This window comes from Lampris incognitus, chromosome 12, assembly GCF_029633865.1.
Source record: "Lampris incognitus isolate fLamInc1 chromosome 12, fLamInc1.hap2, whole genome shotgun sequence".
NCBI lineage: Eukaryota > Metazoa > Chordata > Actinopteri > Lampriformes > Lampridae > Lampris > Lampris incognitus.
The window spans coordinates 48,990,570-49,017,118 of record NC_079222.1 but is presented as its reverse complement, the minus strand read 5'-3'; the positions used below and the strand labels follow the sequence as shown (position 1 = coordinate 49,017,118).

The 26,549-nt window shown below is 48.4% G+C and overlaps 1 protein-coding gene across 1 annotated transcript in view; it reads left to right on the top strand.

Moving 5' to 3' along the window:
• The window catches only part of rpl17 (ribosomal protein L17), a 214,748-nt gene extending 198,844 nt beyond the window's left edge, over window positions 1-15,904 (top strand). Inside the window, exon 7 of the mRNA XM_056290224.1 lies at window positions 15,894-15,904. The gene's annotated coding sequence lies outside the window, so the exon portion shown is untranslated. The remainder of the gene's footprint in view (window positions 1-15,893) is intronic.
• Window positions 15,905-26,549: the final 10,645 nt, after the last annotated feature.

The window sequence follows — 26,549 nt, the reverse complement described above, 5'->3', positions numbered from 1 at the left end:
CAACCGGTCAACAACACAGTCCACTCAGCGCAGCGCCGGAACTGCCGGTCAGCATGGGCTAGCAGTTAGCTTAGCCTGCCCCGCTTCCGCGTCCTGTCAGACCGCCCTCGGTGCTTCCTCTTCGGGCGCAGCTCCGGGCAGGGGCCGTGGTCCCTGGGCCCACAGGACGCAGCAGACCAGGCTCTCCCAGCCGATCCAGCACCAGCTCCCCCCCCCCCCAGCCACCAAATGAAGAAGAAAAAGAAAAATGGAAGATTAGAATAAAACCCCTCACACGATGACGCGGCATAGTCTCTACTGGGGGAACCCTGAGTCCGCCACGCCATCTTCCCGCACCGGGATCAAACCAGCGATCCCAGCGCGTTCGGACGGTGCGCGTTTGTGCGCGCTGTGCTCACCGGGCGCTCGTGCAGTATTCGTAAGCAACACGTGCGTTTTGCGCAGGACGGGAAGTGCGGCCGTCCGTCCCACGTGCGGCACAGCGTCCCTCCCCGTTGATTTGCAGGACAGCAATGTGGATAATTGCGGCGCGGTGTTCTGGGGGCAGTTTTAATCTTAATAAAAACCTTCACCCAGGTCCACCGCCCCGCGGCGGGGAGATTAAATGCTTCCTCACATTAGTAATGTCAGCACAAAATGATTATCTTTTCTGAATAATTTATTCCCGGCCCAACATATAATTTTCTTATCGCTTCTCTTTTTTTTGCCTCTTTTGCTCTGCAGGAGACGGTAAATGCTGTTAGTCTTCGGAAAACCTATGGATCGCTATTTCCATCAATCAATTAAAAAACACTTACCTCGCACTCAACATGATTTATATCTTGTTAATAGAATTGTCTCACTATATCCCTATATTATTATAGCCTTAATTCCATTAGCTATTTGCTTAATGCTTTTTTTAGGGCTGACCTCCAAGAAGAGTGAGATATAGTGGGATTAGTCCGGTACCAGCCGGGGAACACGGGCTCTTTCTGGAAACCTTGTAGGTCAAGGCAGCGAAAGGACTCTCCACACTGTCTCGCGCTCCGCTTTCCTAATAACGCGCTACACGTCAGCTGCGGTACAAACACGGGAACAGCAACGGTACCACAGACCGCGAGCTCTTATTAAGCGCTACAGCATTAACCAGTTTACAGAGGAAACCAACACATGGCCTGCCCACGTGATGAGATGTGATATACCATCCATCCCGCCACTTATCCCGCTATAGGGTCACGGGATGCTGGAGTCCCAGCAGTCATAACATAACATAACGTAACGTAATGTAATGTAACGTAACGTAACGTAACGTAACATAACATAGCATATATATCATATATGTAACATAACACACACATATATAAAACATAAGCTATATAACATAACATATGTAACATAACATATATATATATAACAACATTATATATAAAACATAACACACACATATATATATATATAAACCGTAACCCATATAACATAACATATGTAACATAACATATATATAACATAACGTGTATATACGTATATAACATAACGTGTATAAAACATAGCATAAAATATGTAGAACATAATACAACATACATATGTATACATAAAAGAATATGACATAATAAATATATAACATAACATATGTAACAACACAGCATATCTATAACATAACACATATATAGCATAACATAATATTACATAACATATATATGTTATGTATGTGATGTTATATATAACAACATAATATATCTAACAACATATATAACATATATAACATAAAATGATGCCATATAACATAATGTAATATAACATAACATATAGTTAACATAACATTATAACATATATCATAACAACATAACATATATATAACATTAGATGATATAATATGATTTAATATAATAATGTATATTACAATATAATAATAATATATAACATAATAATAACATAACATGTGTACCACATGTGACATGCAGTTGTGTGACGTCATGCGTGCGCGGGGCACATCAGCGTGGCAGTTTTGCGCCGTTTCCACGGCTGAGCGTTATCACGTGAAGCCGCCGCTCCGGCCCCGCCACCTTTCCCAGGGGGCCGAGCGCGTCTTGCGCGCGGCGCCCCGTGCGATTTTATCGCGGCGATGGTGTGCGCACGTGGTGCTGTTCACACGGGAGTCCCCACGTGTTTCCTGTTTGCCTTGATTGGATTTCTCCGGGTTGCACGAGAGACTGGCGCTAGCGCGCAGCACGCCGCCATCCCTGGTCAGAGCGGCCCGTCTCCCAGACTGAGAAACCAAAACCGGAGAGAGGACGTGGGGTCGGGGAGCCCGCAGGTGGGGATGGGGTTGCTGGCGCAGGGCTGCGCCACGGCGGCGGGTAGGCTAGTTGGGATCTCCATCTGCTTAATGCATCATTCAGTCAAATGCCCTTGACGCAGTTACATGCAAGTTGCATTTTAAATATTCATCACACGTGGCCTTACGAGCCCATTACCGCGCGCTGTCTTCAGAGGCTCCTCGAAGGGATGAGCAAAAGATACCAGGAAGTGTCATCAAATAATCAATCATACGCCCGCGCCATGATTGCACTCATCTGTTACTTAAGCATGTTGCATAGGATTTCAATACATTAGGGGGGGGGGGGAATTAATAGTCGATACACAGCAGCGGCCGGCTGATGAGGATCATATCTGTCAACCTTCCATATCACACTTCCCGTGGAGCCACGTCACGCGTCCTCATAGGTGGCGCGTGGTCCTCTCCCAGGACCCGGGCGGAGGTGCGGGTGGTGTGCAAGGTCACCGCAACGCAAACTACTTCCATAGCCAACTATTTCACAGACAGCCATCTTTTGTTTTTTTTAAATATTACCTATATTCTCTGATACCGGTCATTTTGACCGTTTTGGGTTTTCCAACTTTAATAACTCTGTGAGAGAGAGGAAGCTGCACACCTGCCGCTCCCCGGGGGCTCCGAAACTTGCACAGATTTGCATTAAAACGAGTTTTAGATCAATCGCACAAAAAGAGGTTACGATAAGATCTACCTAAAACGACCGTGCGCGGTCAAAATGACCGCGCGTAATTCGCGCGCCATGTCAGTATTTATGACGCGTGTTGGTGACGTCATTACCTTCGTGAAGTTCGTTGCTGTGTCCTCGAAACACACTAGCGCCCTCCAGTGGAGAGAAATAGTCTCAACTTGGTGGGTGATGATGTCCAACGTGTGTGGGTACAGACGCACCGTGACTACCACCGAGGCGCTGCAGGGTTTACAGGCGCTGGACGGCGGCCATTTTAAATTGTTTGAAAAATAGTGTTAAAGTTGTTAAAATGTTCATTTTGGTGTCAGCTAGTTTTATAACAGACACACTAACATATGCAATGCATTGATATCTCAACTGGGTATTGATCTTGACAGAATATAGAGTTTAAACACCGTGGGCGGTAGAAGTTTTTAACTTCCGGTCGTTGTTTGGGACTGTTGCAATATTTATTTTCATTTTTTTTTACATGTCTCGTTTTATAGGCCTTGTTGCGTTTGTTAGATTAGCAACACGTGTTTTCTGTTTTGTTTTTCAGGTCATATTTTCACCTTTTTCAACTTTGCTATCCAAGTTCGACCATGTCTCTCTGAAGTTTAAATTGTTTAAAAATAGTATTAAAGTTGTTAAAATGTTAATTTTGGTGTCAGCTAGTTTCCTAACAGACACACTAACATACGTAATGCATTGATATCTCAACTGGGTATTTATCTTGACAGAATATAGAGTTTCAAAACCGGCGGTCATTTTGACCGCCCACGGTCGTTTCAGGTAGGAGTGAAATCAAGACGCTAACCTCTGTGGTGAAATTACCACTTGTGTGTACGGGACACGTGTAGTCCGTGTTGTTGTTGTACATCAGAGCGTTTCTACAGGGGACTTGGTCCTGTGGATTTGTTTGGTCTGGAGCGAATCCCACCGCGGAGACCGGGTCCCTGAGTACAGGGTCTGCTGTGTCTCTGGCTGGTCACAGTGACGCTCCAGCAGACACACAGAGGACACACACACAGCAGCACCCTGTGGTGGACAGGCAGGGTTGCCAGACTACTCCAAGTCAGGGGAGGGGGGGGGGAGGCACTTATTAGATTAGCTGAAACCTTTATGTCATGATCAATAGCAATATGTTTATTTTCTGCATAGTGATATTCATTACAGATTCAGAGAGCCTTAAAGAGGCTCATTAGCTTTAGATGTGCTGGGGCTTCCAGAGATGTATTGCCCCTTTGTGGAGAAGGAACACTGCCAGGGAGACAGTGGAGGGCAGATGGCTTTCACATAATCCTAAATATAGAGAGGGGCTCTGTGGAGCCTCTGTTCAGCTTGTGTGGCGACCGGCCCCCCACAGGTTCTGACTCAGAGACCAACAGTCGTGCAAACATAGACCTGCATGTAGGCAGTGTCTACATGCACATGTAGACAGACACAGCAGACCTGCATGCACCAATATATATATATATATATATATATATATATATATATATATATACACACACACATATATATATATATATATATATATATATATATATATATATATATATTTTGGTGCATGCATATCTGCTGTGTCTGTCTACATGCACATGTAGACAGACACAGCATGCACCAATATATATACATATATATATACATACATATATATATATACACACAAATAAAAAAATGTAAAAAATTACAATTAAAAATTAATATATATGCAAAAATTAAAAATGTAAAAATAAAAAATAAAAAAACATGTATAAAAACTTAAATAACTTCATATATATATATATATACACACAAAAATAAAAAAACAAAATAAATTAAAAATAATAATAAATATGCAAAAATAAAAAATGTAAAAATAAAGCATAAAAAATATTTATAACAAATTGAATAACTTCATATATATATATATACACACACACACACACACACACACACACAGAAATATAGAGCACTGGATTCTGTGATAGTTGGAGCGGAAGGTGCTGCATGGATAAGCTTGTGCTGTGATTAACATCAGATGAAGAGGGAAGTGATTCATGATGTGCCAGATCAAAGTGTGATCACAACTGTGTTGGACCTGAGACAAAAATAAAGATTTAATATATATATATATATATGTGTGTGTGTGTGTGTGTGTGTGTGTGTCCATTTGACCAAATCCCGGGGGCCACGTGTAGGAGTGCAGTAATGCACAGCCGTCCTATCTTGCCATTATCACATTACACAGTCCCCATTATGTGGTGTACAGTAGACAGAGCCTCGGATAATTCAGCTTAATCGAATGAAAGCATTTAGACCTGATCTCACTAAGGATATGGAACATTAATTGACATTTTCTGAAGCCAAACAAAGGACAGCAGCGCTCGGCTGAATTTATTAATCCCGGGAATGAAATGTCCTTTCCAAATTGATATTGATCTGAGAATGAGTTAAACGTCAAATCAATCTGGAGAACTGTAAAACAAGCCGGGTTGACTAGTTTGATTCTCGCGCGTGTATTTAACCCGGCGCGTGTTCTAATCGAGCAGCCGGTCCACGTGGACCGGTCCCCGGACCGCTGCTCGCGAGACGGGGGGGGGGGGTGGGGAAGCCGTTTCTCTCCATCTCGCGGCAGCGGATCGTAAGGAGCCCCGGGCTCGCGCGCCTCTGGCCGGTTTGACTGGCAGCATGGTCGCAGCTGGATGAGGGGGTTAAACCGGTAGGGGCGTGTTTGCTAAGTTGTTTGAGCACCATTCTCATACGAGCACCGGCAGCGATGGGGGGGGGGGGAGGCGGGCGGGCGGGCGGGGGGAGGGGGAGGGGGGAGGGGGGCGCATCCTCCCATCCGCCTTTCCATTTTGGTGCACCTGGGTGCAGTGATGGGATGACCCGGACTTGATCTTTGAGGGCAACGTTCCTGATGGTTCCCGCCGATTGATAAATTGATTCAAAATTATTACCGCGGCAGGGAAGCAATAAGGTCATAAAAATTGCATCAGTCCAGCCGGCCTAAGTAAATCCAAGGCATTTTGGGTAAAGGGGGGTGGGGGTGGGGGGGGGGGGACAGGAGATACCGGGCATGAGGTGGAATGAGAGAGCAAGAAATGACTTTGAAGAGCTCATCGTCTTCAATCTATTTTTCCTGCCTTTGCTCCATGCCGCCGCATAGAGGCACTTCATTACAGGGGAATAACTGTATACAAGCAGAGCCCTGGCCGGCCTCCCGATTCCCGAGGCCCCCATGGGGCTTCAGCTGGTTAATACCTCATCACTGGCTTCATTGAACGCTTTAATCTGCACTCCTGTGATCAATAGAATCCCGCTGTAAATTAAAAGGGCCATTTCGTGTAATCAACCCTGTTAATGCTCATTCTGAAAACCATTATTTGTGGAAGGTATTTAGAGGAAAATTGCCACTCTGACAAGCCCTCAAGTCTCCCTTCCTGCCCCTGCTGCCGCTGGCTTATGCTGACAAAGATTACCGGAGGACAGAGTTTTTCAGAGGAGGCACCGGGGGGGGGGGGGGGGGACAGGAAGATCTATGACTGTTGGGGAGGCGGGGGCGGGCTTTTCTATTTTTGGGCCCCCAAGCAGGGCTATAAGCTTTGAGGCCCCTGTTTTACACCCGTTACAACAACAAGATGAAGAGGAGGATGAAGTATTTAAATAGCAATTTCCTCAACAGTGTTATAACGTGCTTCAAATAAGGCTAAACGTGTCACATTTCACGTGTGTCCGTACCACTGAAGCTGTTCTTGTTTAACTGGTAGGAGTAAAAAAGAAATTTCGGTAACGCTTTCTATGAAGCTTGCATCTATAACGCCCTATAAGCATCTATAACGCCCTATAAGTGTAGATATAAGTTATGTAAGTTTCATTATAACCACGCCCTCACAACACATAATAACCACCTTTGTGATACATTACATCAATTTAAAACGGATTTATGCATTATAAATATGTCATTAGCCTGTTTATCTGTCAAATGTCATAATGCATCATAGCCAACTTGTTTTGCTGAAGTTTTGTAGAGATGCGTAATGAGACTTCAGTGCTATTTCAGTCTTCAGCCGTAGCCGTTAGTAATTGTAATACACATTATTAAAGTATGGGCGTTATAGATGCAATAAATGCTTATAAGGCGTTATAGATCCTTATAGGGCGTTATAGATGCTTATAGGGCATTATTAGCTTATACTTAAATATTTCAGTCAAATTACAATTGCCTTAAATATCTGGAAATCATTTCCCACTTTGAAAACCCTTACCCTTTACATACTACTACTACTACTACTACTACTACTACTACTACTACTACTACTACTACTACTACTACTACTTTCGGCTGCTCCCTGTAGGGGACGCCACAGCGGATCATCAGTTTCCATCTCTTCCTCTGCATCTTCCTCTGTCACACCAGCCACGTGATTTATATTCATAAGATATTCATTTACAATGTATTTTTTTATGGATTTCCCCCCCTTTTTTCTCCCCAATTGTATCCGGCCAATTACCCCACTCTTCCGAGCCGTCCCGGTCGCTGCTCCACCCCCTCTTGCCGATCCGGGGAGGGCTGCAGACTACCACATGCCTCCGCCGATACATGTGGAGTCGCCAGCCGCTTCTTTTCACCTGACAGTGAGGAGTTTCGCCAGCAGGACGTAGCGCGTGGGAGGATCACGCTATTCCCCCCAGTTCCCCCTCCCCCCTGAACAGGCGCTCCGAAAGACCAGAGGAGGCGCTAGTGCAGCGACCAGGACACATACCCACATCCGGCTTCCCACCCGCAGACACGGACAATTGCGTCTGTGGGGACGCCCGACCAAGCCGGAGGTAACAAGGGGGTTCGAACTGGAGATCCCCGTGTTGGTAGGCAACGAAATAGACCGCTACGCTACCCGGACGCCCTCACACATTCCTCTCCTTGACACCATATCTATCCATCACCTCCTCATCACATCTGTCCCCTACACCAACTACGCAGCCCCATTAACATCAAGCTGCAAAGCGCTGTGGGTCCAGGCACCTGTCTATCATAACCAGCATGACTTTTCTTTTAGCAGTTTGAACTGCAGTAGCTCTTCTGTGGGATCGGACCAGTCAGGCTGGCCTTCACTCCCCATGAGCATCAATGAGCCTTGGGCACCCGTGGCCCTGTTGCCAGTTCACCGGCGGCCCTTCTTTGGACCAATTTTGGTAGGTGCTGACCACTGCATACCAGGAACACCCCACAAGACCTGCCGTTTTGGAGCTGCTCTGGCCCAGTCTACTAGTCATCACAATTTAGCCATTGTCAAAGTCGCTTCTTACACTTGCCCATTTTCCCCTCTACCAACACCTCAGCTTCAAGAAACTGACTGTTCGCTTGCTGCCTAATATATCCCAACCCTTGACAGTTGCCATTGTAACGAGATCCATTCCATCCATCCATTATCCAAACTGCTTATCCAAGTCCGGGTCGCAGGGATGCTGGAGCCTATCCCAGCAGTCATTGGGCGGCAGGGGGGGGAAACACCCTGGACAGGCCGCTGGTCCATCACAGGGCCAACACACTCACACCTAGGGACAATTTAGTATAGCCACTTCACCTGACCTACATGTCGTTGGACTGTGGGAGGAAACCGGACCACCCAGCGGAAACCTACACAGACACGGGGAGAACATGCAGACTCCACGCAGAGGACGACCTGGGGCGACACCCAATGTTGGACTAGCCCGGGGCTTGAACCCAGGACCTTCTTGTACAAGATAACTTAAATAGTAATAATAATTAACTAACAATAATTTTGTAACGAGACAATCAATGTTATTCCCTTCACCTGTCAGTGGTTTTATCTATATGCACGGAGGTACAGTTCACAGATATCAAGACAGGGAAAATTCCTTACCTTACAATTCACCGAGGGTTCCACCAGTCGTCCAGCAGCCGCAGATTGTATGATAACCGACAAGGGTCGCAGGGTTAATGAGTGTCAGAGCCACTACCCAGGATGAAACAAGGAACATCCACTAGTACATCAGAAAGAGGGCCCCCCTGGACGAACTGCTGAGTACCTCAGGCAGCAGAAGACAGAGAGTGGGGAGGAAGAAGAAGAGGAGGCTATTAGGGTCCTGTTGGCTTTGTATAGTGCCAACATGGCTACTGAAGTGCTTGGCAGTATACAAAGCCAATAGGACACTAATAGCCTTCTTTAAGAACTTAATGTGGCAGTACTACTAGAAGCCAACTCAAAGACAATCACGCAGGTAACCATCAAATTTGGCATATGCTAAGGTGATGCACTATCCCTGCTGCTGTTCTGCAAAGGCCCGGACGCCCTCAGTCAGACCAGCACAGAGAGTGGATATGGATAAAGGTTCAGATGTGGAGTGATGTGGAGTTACCATCAGCCACCTCCCATACATGGATGACATCAAGCTGTATACCAAGAATGAGCAAGACCTTGACTCGCTGATCCACCTCACCAGGATCTACGGCGAAGACATCGAGATGTCATTTGGACTGGACAAGTGCGGTCGAATGGTGGCAAAGAGAGAGACGGTGGTGAGGACTGAGGGGGTTGAACTACAGAATGGCAGGATAACAGGCATGCAGGACAGTTACGCGTACCAGGGTAGTCCATAGGCAAGTGAAAACCATGAGGAGGCAGCAAAGAGATCAAATACCTCCAGAGAGCGAGGCAGGTCCTGAGGAGCCAGCTCAATGGGAAGAATAAGGTCCAAGCCATCAACACATATGCCCTAGCAGTCATCAGATACCCAGCTGGAATAATAAGCTGGTCAAATGAGGAGGTAAAGGCCACATATATCAAGACACGGAAACTCCTCACAATGCACAGAGGGTTCCACCCGGAAGTCCAGCAGCCTGAGACTGTACGATAAGTGAAAAGATGGGGGCCGAGGGTTAGTTAATGTTAGAGCCACTATGCAGGATGAAACAAGGAACATCCACAAGTACATCAGAAAGAGGGCGCACCAGGGCGAACTGCTGAGTGAGTTCCTCAGGCAGCAGAAGACAGAGAGGGGAGGAAGACGAAAAGGAGATATCATGGAAGACTAATCTCCTCCATGGGATGTACCATCGACACACAGAAGATGTAGCTGATATCAAATAATCCTACCAGTGGCTAGAAAAGGCTGGACTGAAGGACAGCACAGAGGCTCTGATCATAGCAGCATAAGAACAGGAACTCAGCACCAAATCGGTTAAGGCAGGGGTCTACCACACCAGACAAGACCCAAGATGAAGGCTGTGCAAAGATGCCCCTGAGACAGCCCAGCACTTAGTAGCAAGGTATAAAATGCTAGCTAGGAAAGCGTACACCGAAAGCCATAACCAAGTGGCTGGGATAGTATACAGGAATATCTGTACTGAATACCCACGGGAAGTCCCCAAGTCCAAATGGCAGACACCACCAAAGGTGGTGGAGAATGACAGAGCTAAGATCCCGTGGGACTTCAAGTTCCAGACTGACAAGCAGGTGCTGGCTAACCAACCAGACATTGTCGTGGTCGACAAGGAACGGAAGACAGCAGCAGTGATCGATGTAGCGATCCCGAGCGACGACAACGTCAAGAAGAAAGAGCACGAGACACTAGAGAAAGACCAAGGTCTGAGGGACGATCTAGATCGGATGTGGAAGGTGAAATCCACAGTAGTCCCAGTGGTTACAGGAGCAGTAGGGGCTGTGACCCCCAAACTGGGAGAGTGGCTCCAGCAGATTTCAGGAACCACATCTGAGGTCTCTGTCCAGAAGAATGCTGTCCTAGGAACAGCTAAGATGCTGCACAGAACCCTCAAACTCCCAGGCCTCTGGTAGAGGACCCGAGCCTGAGGGAGACACACACCACCCCGAAAAGGTGAGAGTGAGATTTTATATATATACACACACACTCACACATGCACACCCGTTGTGAAGGAAAATGAAAATCTCCAGCCTGCTATTTCTGCAGCAAATTCAATTACTGCAGGCACTTGTAGAAAGGGCCGTGACTTCCCTGATCGTAAGATTGGAAAACCGATTCCTTAAGAAAGTGACTAGCAAGATTTATTTATGTATTGTTTGTTTGCTTGTTTGTTCGTCTGTCAGGGAAGGCAAACTCGTGCCATGGAAAACAGCAAGCGCTAAATATTCAGCGACGACAGTGAAGACGATAAAAGGTTAAAGTTTAGAAAAGCTGAAGCGTATTATCGTCGCACATTAAGCTCAAAAACAAATTGTGATACAAAAGCTAAGCAGCCCATCGTGATTGTAATCCCTGGCGGTGTTACGATGTACAAACGGCTGTTGTCGTTTCATATTAGTCATCTTCCATTACTTATTGTAGCACTTAAATGCACCTGAGATGATGAATAGAACTCCAGACAGGGCAGGATATTAACCTCGCACCCTTGCGACACCGTGACAGAGTAACGTGGGCTCTTACACGAAGGCGCGCGCTCGCGCGCGCGCGCGCACGCGGCGGTGACATAAACAGTAAATCGGGGGATAAATCATTTGAAACTTTCCATCATTTCAACTCAGATGAATTACTGTAATATGTTTTGCCTTCCCCACGTCACGTCTGCACGAGAGGTGGGGGTGGGGTGGGGGTGGTGGGGGGACCCTGCTCCTGCATGAGATCACGACTGGTGTCGACTCAGTCCCACACCCAGACTCCGTGTGGCTCGGCTGGCTGGCTGGGAGAAAATGAGCGTCCTTCGTCGTAATCCCGATCGCCTGCTCCTCATTCTCATTGCGCGCCGCGGCATTAGGGCGGAGGAAGAAGGGGGGATCTAAAGTATTTGATTCCAATTCCAGGCGAGCCCGCGGGGGGGGGGGGGGGGCTTCACGAGCATGGCGGACTTCCACGTTTCACGCGCAGACGGGCGGAGGGGAGGAGGGGGGAGGAGGGGGGAGGGAGAAAAGTTATTAAACTTGTATCTTCAAAGGTCAATAACGTTCGCTGTAAGGACTCCGACTGGTTAATCCCGGTATATGGGCGCGCGGCTGAGCCCCCTGCTGGCGTTGATAGACTTGAGTGGCACGTGAAGGATCCCCCCCCTCCCCCCCCCCCCCTGTCAAGATGTCCCCGTCTGAGAGGTAATGAGAAATGCCACTTGAGCATAAACTCTCAGCGGCCCTTAACGACGTGACGGGTGTCACAAAGGTGTGATTTCACCTCCTAATCAGCGGGACTGTCTGGGGGGGGCGTGGGGGGGGGCTAGTGCACGTGCGTGTGTAGGTGTGTGTGTGTGTGTGTGTGTGTGTAGGTGTGTCGCCGGGCGGCTGAGTTTGTGTTTGGGGAGATTGGCTGATATGAGGTTATATTTGTCCTGGGCAGCAGGGCGGCCTGATATCATCTGTGGAGCTCCTGGGTAGCTAATGTGATATTTGCTCTCGCCCCGGCCCCCAAATCCGGTGTCAGGCGAAAGATCTCATCTGCAATGTAGGGCAATTTCCGCACATCTGAGAAGACAGTTTCTCCAGTCAATAGAATATAAATTGCTCTTGGAAATGGGATCATCTTCAACTAAAGGTTACTCATTTTCCTCCTGGGGGGGGGGGGGGCCGGAGGGTAACCCCTCCTTTTCCTTTTCTTTTTTAACAATTGCTACTTTCAGTTGTTTGTCAATCTACTTTTCCCTCGTTGCTGAGCCCGTCATTCGGATTCTGCCCTGCGGAGCCCCTGCCTACTGCCCCCCCCCCCCGTCCTGCCCCCCACGTCACGGCTTGCTGACAGGCTCGAGGCCAGGAGGCCGCCGTGTCTGTGCTGGTCGAGGCCTCCTGGCCTCGTTTTGTCAGCACGCGGCCCTGTGCCTGATCTGCACATTCTTGACTACTCACCCGATCAACCGGTGCACTGCAGCACCGCAGGCCGCAAACCAGGCTGCAAACCAGGCCGCAAACCAGGACACAAACCAGGCCACAAACCAGGCCGCAAACCAGGCCGCAAACCAGGCTGCAAACCAGGCTGCAAACCAGGCTGGACACCAGGCTGCAAACCAGGCCGCAAACCAGGCTGCAAACCAGGCCGCAAACCAGGCCGCAAACCAGGCTGGACACCAGGCCGCAAACCAGGCTGCAAACCAGGCCGCAAACCAGGCTGGACACCAGGCCGCAAACCAGGCTGCAAACCAGGCCGCAAACCAGGCCGCAAACCAGGCCGCAAACCAGGCTGGACACCAGGCCGCAAACCAGGCTGCAAACCAGGCCGCAAACCAGGCCGCAAACCAGGCTGGACACCAGGCCGCAAACCAGGCCGCAAACCAGGCTGCAAACCGGTCAGCCAGTCGGCCAAAGGTGCCGCCTCCCTTGCTTCTTCTTCTTCTTCTTCTTCTTCTTCTTCTTCTTCTTCTTCTTCTTCTTCTTGTTTAATTCAGCAAGAGTGTTGACCTTAAATCATTGTGGGAGAAATGGCTGAATTTAAGAATGGCCCCTTCCTGCCAAAGAGCCCTGATGATTATCGTCCCGTTGTTGTACGAGGGCGACGATAGTAAAGCGGTTCTACCTTAAACCCTCCACGCTACGACATGCGTTTAGAAAGGTAGAACAACACCTTGATGGGTCGAACCAAGGCTGGTGTCCTGCGTCATCTCTCGAGTGCGGCTGACGACGCTGCACCTTCTTGCCTCTCCCATACGTTCTCCTATTCCCCCCTGTGCAGGTCCGCCCCGGTGCTGTGTGTGTACACGTTGTGTTGTGCTGTTGTGGTTGTTCTGTGGTAAGTACACCGACCGAGCAACGAAACCAGTCACATCCCATGTATGTCTAAACCTACATGGCCAGTAAACACGATTCCGAGTCTGATTCTGCTTCTGATTCTGACTCTGGTTCTCATTCTAATTTTGGTTCTGGTTCTGATTCTGGTTCTGTGTCTAATTTGGATTGTGATTCTGGTTCTGACTCTGATTCTGGTTTTAAATCTGATTTTGATCCTGATTCTGGTTCCGTTTCTGATTCTGATCCTGATTCTGGTTCTTCTTCTGGTTCTGGTCCTGATTCTGGTTCTGATTCTGACTCTGTTTCCCCTTCTAATTTTGATTCCGGTTCTGGTTCTGAATTCTGATTCTGATGCTGGTTCTGGTTCTGATCCTGGCTTTGATTCTGGTTCTGGTCCTGATTCTGGTCCTGGGTCTAATTTGGATTGTGATTCTGGTTCTGACTCTGATTCTGGTTCTAAATCTGATTTTGATCCTGGTTCTGATTCTGTTTCTGTTTCTGATTGTGATCCTGATTCTGGTTCTTCTTCTGGTTCTAGTCCTGATTCTGGTTCTGGGTCTAATTTGGATTCTGAGTCTGGTTCTTCTGGCGCTGATTCTGGTTCTAAATCTGATTTTGATCCTGGTTCTGATTCCGATTCTAGTCCCGATTCTGGTTCTAAATCTGATTTTGATCCTGGTTCTGATCCTGGTTCTGATTCTGATCCTGATTCTGGTTCTTCTTCTGGTTCTGGTCCTGATTCTGGTTCTGGGTCTAATTTGGATTCTGAGTCTGGTTCTTCTGGCGCTGATTCTGGTTCTAAATCTGATTTTGATCCTGGTTCTGATTTTGGTTCCGATTCTGATTCCGGTTCTGGGTGTAATTCTGCTTCTGATTCTGAACTCTCTCTTGGGGAATTGGTACATTTCTTACCTCTCTCCTGCACCGTCGTGAGTGCTTTCTACCCCTCAGCTGCGGTATTTGATCAAAACATGTTATTTATTTATTTATTTATTGGATCAAATCAAAGTTTCACATTTCATACAACAAATGTTATCAGCCGTCTGATTCGGATGGGAACAGTTTCGTCTGACAAAAAAAAAAGGGGGGGGGAGTGAGACGACATGAATGTAATCCGGGTCGACCCGCGAGCAGCTACTCAAAGAGAAGAACAGACGTGTGACAGATCCGACCCATTTGCAGCGGCCCCGCGCGACGTTACCTTGATTAGTCAGCGCGCAAAATAAAATTAATGTCTTCATTTGATTTGAAATAAGGCGTTATCGCTCGCTATTCAAATAAGACAAATGATGTCAGGGCTTAAATAATGACTCCGTCTTTATGTTAGCCTTACATTAATATTGCTTTTTATCTCCATCCAGGATATTAATAATGGAATATTGCGGGAATTAATACTTTCAATCATTAAGAGTTCAGAGACGTATGAGTGGGAGAAATAAGGCTCGTCATTACAGGGGGGGGGGGTGAGGTTGTCATTAATAACCATCATAAAGCCTCATACCATTGGCTCCTGTGGTGTCTCGCTGCCGACGCTGGCTCATGAATATTAATGACGCCGAACGCCAAATAAATGGCACGATTTATACTCGGCGGGAAGCGCCGCGCCAGGAGAGGCTGGACGCGACGCAACACGCCACGTATTTCACCCGCCGCCGCCGCCGCCGCCGGGAGACGAGGCGGAACAGCCCTCTCCCCTCTCCCCGGGGGGCGGCGGCGGCGGCGGCCGCCTGCTGCCTGCGGAGGAGAAGGTGTCCCCGCCATAGGGCGCGCTGGAGCACCCCTCCGAGCAGAGCGCGCGAGGCTCCTGCGAGATTTATTTGGCGCGAGCCGCCCGGGGCGGTGCCACCGGTGTTCCGGTGACCCCATACATCACGCCTCGTGTGAGCACATATTAAGTGCTGTTCTCGCCTCCCGCCCATTAAAAGTAAATAATCCGCCGAGGACGAGGCGCCGCTTAAGGAGCGGCCCTATTCCTCACACGTGACAGGTATCTGTTTGTACAGGGCCCGGAAGGTGCGCGAGCAGAGAGGGGAGGCGGGCGGGGGGAGATGATGTGCACGCTCGGGCCCGTGAGTGGATACACCACTTAATGTTCAGGCTGCAGCCTCCCTCTTCCCTCTCCTCCACCCTTCCTGCTGCAAGGCTTCGAAGGCAGGGCCGCCAACCGAGGACTACCTGGACAGTGCTGCTGCTGCTGCTGCTGGACACGACCGCGCCCAGACCTGCAAATAAAGGACACACATGTATATATATAACTGAAAGATAGACAGGCGGACAGACGGACAGACAGATACACAGACAGACGGACAGACGGACAGACAGACAGATAGATAGATAGATAGATAGATAGATAGATAGATAGATAGATAGATAGATAGATAGATAGATAGATAGATAGATAGATAGATAGATAGACAGACAGACAGACAGACAGACAGACAGACAGACAGACAGACAGATAGATAGATAGATAGATAGATAGATAGATAGATAGATAGATAGATAGATAGATAGATAGATAGATAGATAGATAGATAGACAGACAGACAGACAGACAGACAGACAGCTACATAGATAGATAGATAGATAGATAGATAGATAGATAGATAGATAGATAGATAGATAGATAGATAGATAGATAGATAGATAGATAGATAGATAGATAGATAGATAGATAGATAGATAGACAGGCAGGCAGACAGACAGACAGACAGACAGACAGACAGACAGACAGACAGACAGATAGATAGATAGATAGATAGATAGATAGATAGATAGATAGATAGATAGATAGATAGATAGATAGATAGATAGATAGATAGATAGATTTCTAAAAATGATTCCTTTTTTAATTTAAAACCTGCAGTATATGGTTGTTTGATGCTATAATTATTGATTCATTTTAATTAATTTTTTGGTCTTGATTACCCCGCGTGTGTGATGTACACCAACAGTCATGCCCTGGGAAGGTGGGCCGTGTTCTATTTACTTCCTCGGCACACAATTAGAAACAGAAATTAAAGGTAGGTGCGAAATATTCACTCCATTAACTTGCACTTTTTTCCATTAATGAGCCGCGAGCTGAGAACGGCGACACCAATTAGAAATTAAGTCCCATCATCATATGTTAATAAATTAAAATTATGCCGCTGTAGTGTTTTTTATCTTGTTGCATATTTATTACTCTAAATGCATTCCATATCGGCGAAATAAATCACGCAAATTTATGAAGTGGGGGGCTTTGTTTTATTACCGCGTGTTACGTCACGTGCATGCTCTGGGCCGTCACAGGCGCGAGGTCCGGGCGGCGGCGACGCTGGTTGGCTGAGATGGTCTGTGGCCAATTACCTGTCATCTCGTGCCAGCCTCCGTCACCCCGCACTCGTCGCCTGCATGTTTGGGGAAGCTGTAGGGGGGAGGGGGGAGTAACGATCAGCCTCCATCAGTGGTCCACTCCACACGACGAGCAGGATCTGGTCTTGCGGGTCGGAGGTCGCAGCTTAGATCCGAGCACTGTGCCGGAACATGGGCTCCCATCAGCCTGTCACAGCCTACCCGTGTGCTTCTTCCTGGTTTGGTTTTAGGACAGGAACGGGGGAGGATGCTGACGTCACACATCAACACGCAGGTGGTCATGCAGCCTGGGCTGGGAGGACCCACGTGTAGAGGCTGGATGGGCCGCCTGTTGACAGATGGGCCATTTCTGATGGGCCATTTCTGACCGAATTCGGACATTTTTCTTTTTTCCATGTTTGGCGTAATTATTTCACATGTTCTTTTCGTTTTTTTTTCCTCAGGATTTCCCAATTTCCGACAGAATCTCCGGCAGACAGCTTTGCGCCATTCGCGACAGCGCGGCGCCATTCGCGGCAGCGCGGCGCCATTCGCGGCAGCGCGGCGCCATTTGCGGCAGCGCGGCGCCGGAAGTGGGACGAGACGCGCGCCACAGCGCTGAAGAGGGTTAACCGGTTAGCAAATGAAGCCGCCGCGCCGCCGCTGCCCCCTGCGCCGGTGTCGGGGTCCTCCCCCGCGTCAGATGGCTCTTCACAGTTCACTTTAAACAACTACCCCCGTGGAGTGTGCCCCGCGACCCGGGATCGAAATTGTGAACATGATTGTCTTTGTTCTGCCAAGAATACCTAAATGGCGCCGTGTGAAAGCTGGAGTACGGGTCGCAACCCGCTGATTCCGCCAAACCGGCGCGGCTGCGGTGCGCGCGCGGGGGTCACCTCCGCGCGGTGGCCCCGCGCCGCTGGATTATCCAAGACTGTACATTCCCGGCAATTTAGCTTGAGTAATAGATGGGGGTCACGCCGGGTCACTTTCAATTTCCACTTTCGGAGGGGGAAAAATGAAAACAACTCATTTGCACACATCTGAATAATTCACTCAAAAATGTGGAAGATGAAAATATGGGGATGATGAGCAGGAAAGAAAGGACCAAAAAAAAAAAGGAGGGGGGGGGAGGAGGAAGGCACCCCCCCCCGCCCCGCGCGCGCGCTGCGCAGTAATGACGGCCGGCCTCTTAGTCGTCTTGCATAAAGACTAATGATGAATTTGATGGAGGATATGAATCCAGATGCGGGAATAAAGCATCCTTTTCTCTCTTTGCCAGCCTCGCCCGGGAGGCTCTGTTGCCTTTAGTGAGCTTTTAAACTTATCATAAATGTATTAAGATTGCACCGGGCCATGAAACAGCTGTAGACAATTAATCTTCTACAAATTTTATCCGAGGAATTGGTTTCTGCGAAGCAACATCTGCTGCGAGGGGCCATTATTCATGAGCAACGCGCACCCTCCGCACTTTTATGCATGGGGCACAATCATTGCCAATGAAGTAAAAATTTATAGTTTTCCCTGTTCAGTAAAAATAACATTCAGCAGCATTAAAACATCATCCATCAGCATTGTCCCGGGGCCCGGGGCCATCCCAGGCAGGGAAATTAAAAAGTATTCATTTTGCCAGGAAGTTGTAAAGTGTGCTGCTCCGCTGAACTGACTTTCTCCTGCAGAGCTGCCGAGAACGAAATTGGAGGAGCGGACTCGCGACTCGCGGCGTTGCTTTTGCTCTGGATGGCAGAGGAGCCGAGATGAACCCCGCCCCCCGGAGACACCGCCAGCCACAAAGTGCCTTGATGGATGACATCTGGCATAGACCTGGCAAATATTAACCTCAGATGAAATCCAGCTGTTAGTTTTGTGCGATTCGAATACATGTTTCACTAAAAGTCCAAACGTGCGCAAGTGGGGGCGTCCGGGTAGCGTAGCCGCCGCCTGCCAACATGGGGGTCGCCGGATCGAATCCCCGTGTTGCCTCCGGCTTGGTCGGGCGTCCCTACAGACACAATTGGCCGTGTCTGCGTGTGGGAAGCCGGGTGTTGGACTGTGTCCTGGTCGCTGCACTAGCGCCTCCTCTGGTCATGTGGTGCGCCTGTTCGGGGGGGGGGCTGGGGGGAATAGTGCGATCCTCCCACGCGCTACGTCCCCCTGGCGAAACTCCTCACTGTCAGGTGAAAAGAAGCGGCTGGCGACTCCACATGTACGGGAGGAGGAGGCATGTGGTAGTCTGCAGGGGGCGGGGCTCGGACGAGCGGGGTAATTGGCCAAGTACAACCGGGGAGAAAAAAGGAGGGGAGGAGGAAATCCAGAATCAGAACCAGGATCAAAATCAGATTTAGAACCAGAATCGGGACCAGAATCAGAATCAGAACCAGGATCAAAATCAGATTTAGAACCAGAATCAGCGCCAGAAGAACCAGACTCAGAATCCAAATTAGACCCAGAACCAGAATCAGGACCAGAACCAGAAGAAGAACCAGAATCAGGATCAGAAACAGAATCAGCACCAGGATCAAAATCAGATTTAGAACCAGAATCAGTCAGAACCAGAATCACAATCCAAAAAAGTGCAACTGACTGATTGATGATGGTGCAGTTTCTAAAATGCACCTACCTCCCCCCCCCCCGGTTGGAGCAACTACAACTTCTCTAATTGCGGTGAAGCCCCTCTCACGTTTGGAGTCGGTCTTTCATTCTGTCCGGAAGTGAGAGAAAATGAATAACGGGGTTGTTTGCAGTTGAAACCGGGGCGTAATGCTGAGCCCCGTGCAATGCAGCATTATAATGCTGCATAGGGCGCTGTGCAGCAACTATTAATGCTGTCAAAGCGTTCCATACGTCATTGCGAGAAGGGCTTAGCCGGTGTTTTAATGTGGACGCTCCAACTGGAGATGGATAGAGATCCTCTTCTTTATCCCCCAACTGTCGCAGTGTCGCAGATGGCCGCATCATTTACAATGCGGGCTGCGGGCTGGAGCCGGGCCACACGCGGCGGCGGCGGCGGCGGCGGCGGCGGCCTAATAGGGATTTGATCATCTGGAACTCGGGCTGCCTGCCGCTTGTTTTGTTTTCTAAACAGAGTGACGTAAACAATGTTCCCGCCACCCGTTCCCGCGTTCTCTCCTTTTCCCGGGTACAACGTGTGGCAGATGTAGCAAAGGGGCCGAGAACGTCACGTGAAAACGAGATCAGGGTTCCAGACCGGAAATCAGGTTGCACACACTTCGCTGCTTGGATGAACCGGAGCGGCCTCTGCGCGCGCTCGAAGGGATCCGGGCACGTGATTGGGGGGGTTGGGTTTTTGGGACGTCTTGATCAGCGGAGAGCGCTTCCCAAAAACCCGGTACCCGCTGTCCCCGCGGGGGAGGAGGAGGAGGAGGAGGAGGCCTTCGGGAGGTGCAAAAGGTTCCATCAAAACCAGGTAGCTGACATCTGACATCCCTGCCGCGCGAGGCGGCGGGAGGGGGGGGGTGATGTTTAAACCCGCGCGAGCATTGTTCGGCGTGACATGCTCAATTTATCATTAGCTGTGAGGGGAGAACGGATGAGTACACTTCCAATTTGGTTCCGCTGGTTTCTTCATTCATCACGCTTTTCTCATCATCCATCATTTCCCCGCTCGGATTTAGACAAAAAAGAGAAACCCACTTTCATAACTTTAACGTAATTAATCTTCATGCTAAGGTAATTTCATATTAATGAACCAAGACATTCGTTTTTTTTGTTTTGTTTTGTTTTTTTATTATTTGATTAACTTACACAGTGTGTTTCTTCGTGGCAGGCGACACGATCTCCGTTGCCCGCTAAGCATGAAAGTGGGGGGGGAATTGAACCCGCGTCTTCTGCAGCTTTTTCCTCCGCGGGCCTCGCGCAGGCTCGCGGGGAGCCGTCTGCCCCCGGCGCGTGATGGCAGTGCTCTCTGTCTTCATACAACGAGCCTCGAGAAATTGGAAAAGTTGCAGCAATAGATAGGAGGTGACCTGGAAACAAAAACAATCACGGGGAGGAGGAGGAGGAGGAGGAGGAGGAGGGGGGAGGAGGAGGCCGGGAGCGGCGGCCCACCGGCAGGGCCACCATCAAGCAGAAATCCTGCTACTCTGTCAATAAAAGAAGAAATACCTTTTGAGGCGCAGGGTCGAGGGCAAAGAGTAGTCTGCAATTTCACACCTTCATCTACCTGACTGAGTGACATTTTTCATGTAGCTCCTCTCCGCGCCCCGCACGAACACCAGCAGCCGGTGCAGGGCCTCCAGCAGGAGCTATACGAGGGGGGGCTGGATATTTTCCGTGACGAGAACTAAAATGATGGGGGTGGGGGGGAGGGGGGGGGCTCTTCGGTAATGATTCCCTCTCCGTCCGACCGACCGACCGTGGCGTGAATACGTAATCATTTCTCCAACTAAATAAACTGAAATTTAACCACAAATCAATCAGCGCTGCACGTGGACAACTTCAGACTCCATTGTGGCTCAATCAAAACAGGGGAAAAAATCAATTCTGACCAATTACAGCCCGTTTCATCAGCGCGCAGAAACAAGCGGCCGCTCCGAGAAGCTTGGGTAGATATGACGCGTCATATGTGTTGTATATCATATATTTACTGCTGCTGGCTGGACTTGCACCCACCCACACACCCACCCACCCACACACACACACACGCATAGAGGAGGTGCAGGTTACTGCAGAGGGGATGGATTTCCACACAGAGGCGAAAACTTTTGCCTCCTTGCAGAAGGTGTCTCGTTCCATATGTGTAGATGTGCAGGGGGGTCATGCACGCCCTGCATGTTGGGATGGTGTTGTACGCTGGTGTGTGTGACAGGCCCCGGTGTGTAACCTGTGGTCACGTTGATTTGATGCGGGGCTCCGCCTTGACCGTTCACAGCGTTATGATCCCCTTGTGACTGTGGCCACGCTGCACCACCAGGCCTATAAACAGCAGAGACGCTGCAGACAGGATGGGGGACGGGGGTGGGGGCGCGGGGGGCAGTTTGTTTATCTCAATCAATTATTCATCTACCCGTCCGTGATCCTTTCATCTCCACCGCTTGTTCTTTGCACATCTCGTGGATCTGCAGGACAATTACATCCATTTAAAAACCTGCTAGCAGGGAATATAAACCTGTGGTTTTGCTTCCTGGCCTGGACGTGTGTTCCTGCTTCCTGGTGTTCTTGCTTTCTGGCCTCGCGGTGTGTTCTTGCTTCCTGGCCTCGCGGTATGTTCTTGCTTGCTGGCCTCGTGGTATGTTCTTCCTCCCTGGCATCGCGGTGTGTTCTTGCTCCCTGGCCTCGCGGTATGTTCTTGCTTCCTGGCCTCGCGGTATGTTCTTGCTTCCTGGCCTCGCGGTATGTTCTTCCTCCCTGGCCTCGCGGTGTGTTCTTGCTTCCTGGCCTCGCGGTGTGTTCTTGCTTCCTGGCCTCGTGGTATGTTCTTCCTCCCTGGCCTCGCGGTGTGTTCTTGCTTCCTGGCCTCGCGGTATGTTCTTGCTTCCTGGCCTCGTGGTATGTTCTTCCTCCCTGGCCTCGGGGTGTGTTCTTGCTTCCTGGCCTCGCGGTGTGTTCTTCCTCCCTGGCCTCGCGGTGTGTTCTTGCTTCCTGGCCTCGCGGTATGTTCTTCCTCCCTGGCCTCGCGGAGTGTTCTTGCTTCCTGGCCTCGCGGTATGTTCTTGCTTCCTGGCCTCGCGGTATGTTCTTGCTTCCTGGCCTCGCGGTATGTTCTTGCTTCCTGGCCTCGCGGTGTGTTCTTGCTTCCTGGCCTCGCGGAGTGTTCTTGCTCCCTGGCCTCGCGGTGTGTTCTTGCTTCCTGGCCTCGCGGTATGTTCTTGCTTCCTAGCCTCGCGGTGTGTTCTTGCTCCCTGGCCTCGCGGTGTGTTCTTGCTTCCTGGCCTCGCGGTATGTTCTTGCTTCCTGGCCTCGCGGTATGTTCTTGCTTCCTGGCCTCGCGGTATGTTCTTGCTTCCTGGCTTCGCGTTGTGTTTTTGTCAGAAGCTGATCACAGATTCGTCAAAGGGGACATAATTTATCAAGTACTTCATCAATGCAACCTGCAGAGAGCAGCATTTTGAGCATGCAGAGCAGTAAAACACTGGTCAGCATGGACCCAGAAGACCAGTTAGCATGCACACATCTAAATGAGGTGACTATGCATTTGGCACAGTTGTTTTGTATGAACCAACATGAGAGTGAGTGAAGGCCAGCACCCAGCAGCCTCCTGTGGCTCATCTGAGTCTTATTTTGATGGGTTTTGTCTCGGAGCATCGCTGTCAGAAGGTAACAGAGGAGTCTCTGAAAGGGAAGGAAGTTGGCTGATACCACATTTCACGCCGTCTGATGATGCTGAAATAAAGGATGGATTATTTGTCAATACTTCTGATCAATTTGATATTGGCATAGTTTTGTGGCGTTCCACTGATTATGAATGGTAGTGTTTGCTAGCACATAGCTCATATTAGTTGTCATTTTTCAGCTGCGTTGTATCTCAGCATCACGTGCATTAAATCAAGATGTCGTAGTTGCATCAAATATATATATATATTCCAGCATAGCGTGGACCACAGATGAATGTATGGTCAGGCATTATGTTCTTGCAGATGGTAAACCTGAGAAATGGCCTCCGTCATGTAGCCTCGCGGCTGGCCAGACCTGCTCGGTTCCCAGCAAAGCGGGATTTAAAATTATGTCCTCCGTAGACTACATTCGCTGGGCCGAATGATTCAATTTGGAAATATATTCATATTTACTTAGTGTACCTACATTGCATTTGTATAGATCACCCCGGAGTAAAAGTAAAATCGAGCAAATCTAATCAGCATACCGGGACGTACAGGGGTGGTTGTATGGAGTCCACAGCCATGCAGATCCAGCAGGGGTCAACGCCAATGCTTTTTATGATGTCCCCTTGAAATCTATCGGAATCGCATTAAATTGGATATAAAGATGTGCAGACACATACATCACAGTAAATGGTGTGGCGGAGCATCGCTCGCCAAGAATCCCACCTCGAGAATCGAGTTATAAAATCGGCTTTAGATCCTATTAATAATTCACAATCTTGTTAGGGGAGAACAAACATTTCTGTTCAGGCAATTTAAGTTGCAGAATTGTTCTTGCAGGCGGGTTCTGCAGCCGGTGGGGAGATGGTCTCCACGTGAAACCTAAGCCGGCTCCGGCTCGCGGTGGTGTGCAAGAATAACTCAATGCTATTTCACAGTCTCTGCTTTCTTTATTAAAGCACCGTCACAGTAAAAAAAAAGAAAAAAAAAGGCCTTGCCTGGACTGATCTGTGCAGGCTTTTTAGTTGAGGACACACAATTCCTCCTTCTCCTCGCTTCTGGCTTCTTCTATTTTTTTTTTGTTTGTTGTTGCTCAGCCTTCTGTTACAGACCAGAAATAAAGGGGTGTTATTGCGCACCCCTGCCATCCTCCCTGGCAGGGGCGTGCAGGGGTGCCATCCTGAAAGTGCCCCGGGCATCACGGTAGCCCACCAGCCTTTCTGTTAGTCAGCATAAACACAGCGTATATGATGCAATATTTGATCCTTTTCGTTTGGAAAAGATATCTCGTTAAAACATGGCACAACACAGCAACAACGTGCACACACATTTACCTGGAGACTGGCTCGACTTAATCGTTTGATAAGGTGAAGGGTCAGAACTGTAAATTAAGCAATAAATTATATGGCCCATAATCATCCCATTATTAACAAGGCTAACGTTTGCAGAACACGTGATGCAACAGCTGTCATAGAGGGCAGCAAAAAAAAAAACATGCAGATCGATTTATAAGGAAAAAAATACTACGAAATATCACGTCAACAATTTTGGATTCCTGCGTTGGACTAGACTGATGGTTTACATCGTGCTGACAGTGCTGAGATCATGTCGAATTCACACAGACTGTGCCGTGGCTGCTGGACATCACTACTGACACGTCACTACTTTTAATTAAGAGGCTGCAATTTGATGTTGATATGTTTTCCAGCCATTCTCCTCCGGTTGTACCTGAATTATTACAAAACAATTTACACGCACGTGTCCTAGATTTGAGTCATGAAATACAGCGTTTAATGGGACTACGCCGTGAAATATAATGTTGGCAAACAGTGCCTCCTAGTGCTCGTAATCGGCTACTACAGCTAGGAAGGCCTACAGGAACACTGTTAGTAAACTAAATCCTGTACCATCAGGACTTCCTGACAAGTACTGCCTTGTTCTGACTTTATGCAGCAGTGCAGGACGGAGGTCCAACACTTTAGACAACATGTCCAACCAGCATGTTATGAAGCTGGTGTTATGAAGCTAGTGTTATGAAGACACTTGTTATGAAGCTAGTTTTATGAAGCTAGTGTTATGAAGATAGTGTTGTGAAGATAGTGTTATGAAGACACTGTTATGAAGATAGTGTTATGAAGACACTGTTATGAAGATAGTGTTATGAAGATAGTGTTATGAAGATAGTGCTATGAAGCTAGTGTTATGAAGATAACGGATGGATGGATGGATGGATGTTTAGTTTGGATATATGTGTGTTCTTGTAGGTTTTGGATATGTGTTTTTGTCTTTGTGTTGCACTGCTGTGGGCTGGGAAAACGACAAATAAAGTGTTGCTGATCCTGATTCCTTACATAAAGATAATACATATAGATAATATGTATAGATAACACGTATAGATCATATGTATTGATAATACGTATGGATAATACGTATATATATATATATAATACGTATAGATAACACATATATATAATATGTATTGATAATACGTATGGATAATACGTATGGATAATATGTATAGATAATACGTATGCGTATTGATAATATGTATTGATAACACGTATGGATAATACGTATGGATAATACGTATTGATCATATGTATTGATAACACGTATGGAAAATAGATAATAGCATAGGATGAACTTCGCAGAGCTCATCAGATCCTTCTTCTTCTGCACCTTCAATGTGAGGTTCTGGACAGTTACCACCTTCTGGTACCACAGTGATACTGCTGTCTTCATAATATAATAATAATAATAATAACATTATTATTATTAATAATAATAATAACTCTGCTGCTGCTCTTTAGATGAGTCCTTCGCCTTCTTTCTGTTTAGTCCCGCGTCCTGGCAAGTTGTGCTCAGGCAGGTTTTGTGTTTTTGAAAAGAAAACAATTAAGGAAGCATGTCGCCATCCTATTGGACAGGAGCAGTGGGCAGCCGCAGCGCCCGGGGACCAACTCCAGTTCTTCTTCCTACTGCCTTGCTCAGGGGCACAGGCAGGAGTATGAACCCTAACATGCATGTCTTTTTGCTGGTGGGAGGAAACCGGAGCACCCGGAGGGAACCCCACGCGGACACGGGGAGAACATGCAAACCCCACACGCAGGACGACCCGGAAGGTTGGACTAGTCCGGGGCTCAAACCCAGGACCTTCTCGCTTGTGAGGCGACCGCGCTAACCACTGGGCCACCGTGCCGCCGCCCCATATATATCAAAGAGTCCCACTTTATCATATGTTGGGAATTAAAAGCGAACACAACGTTTGG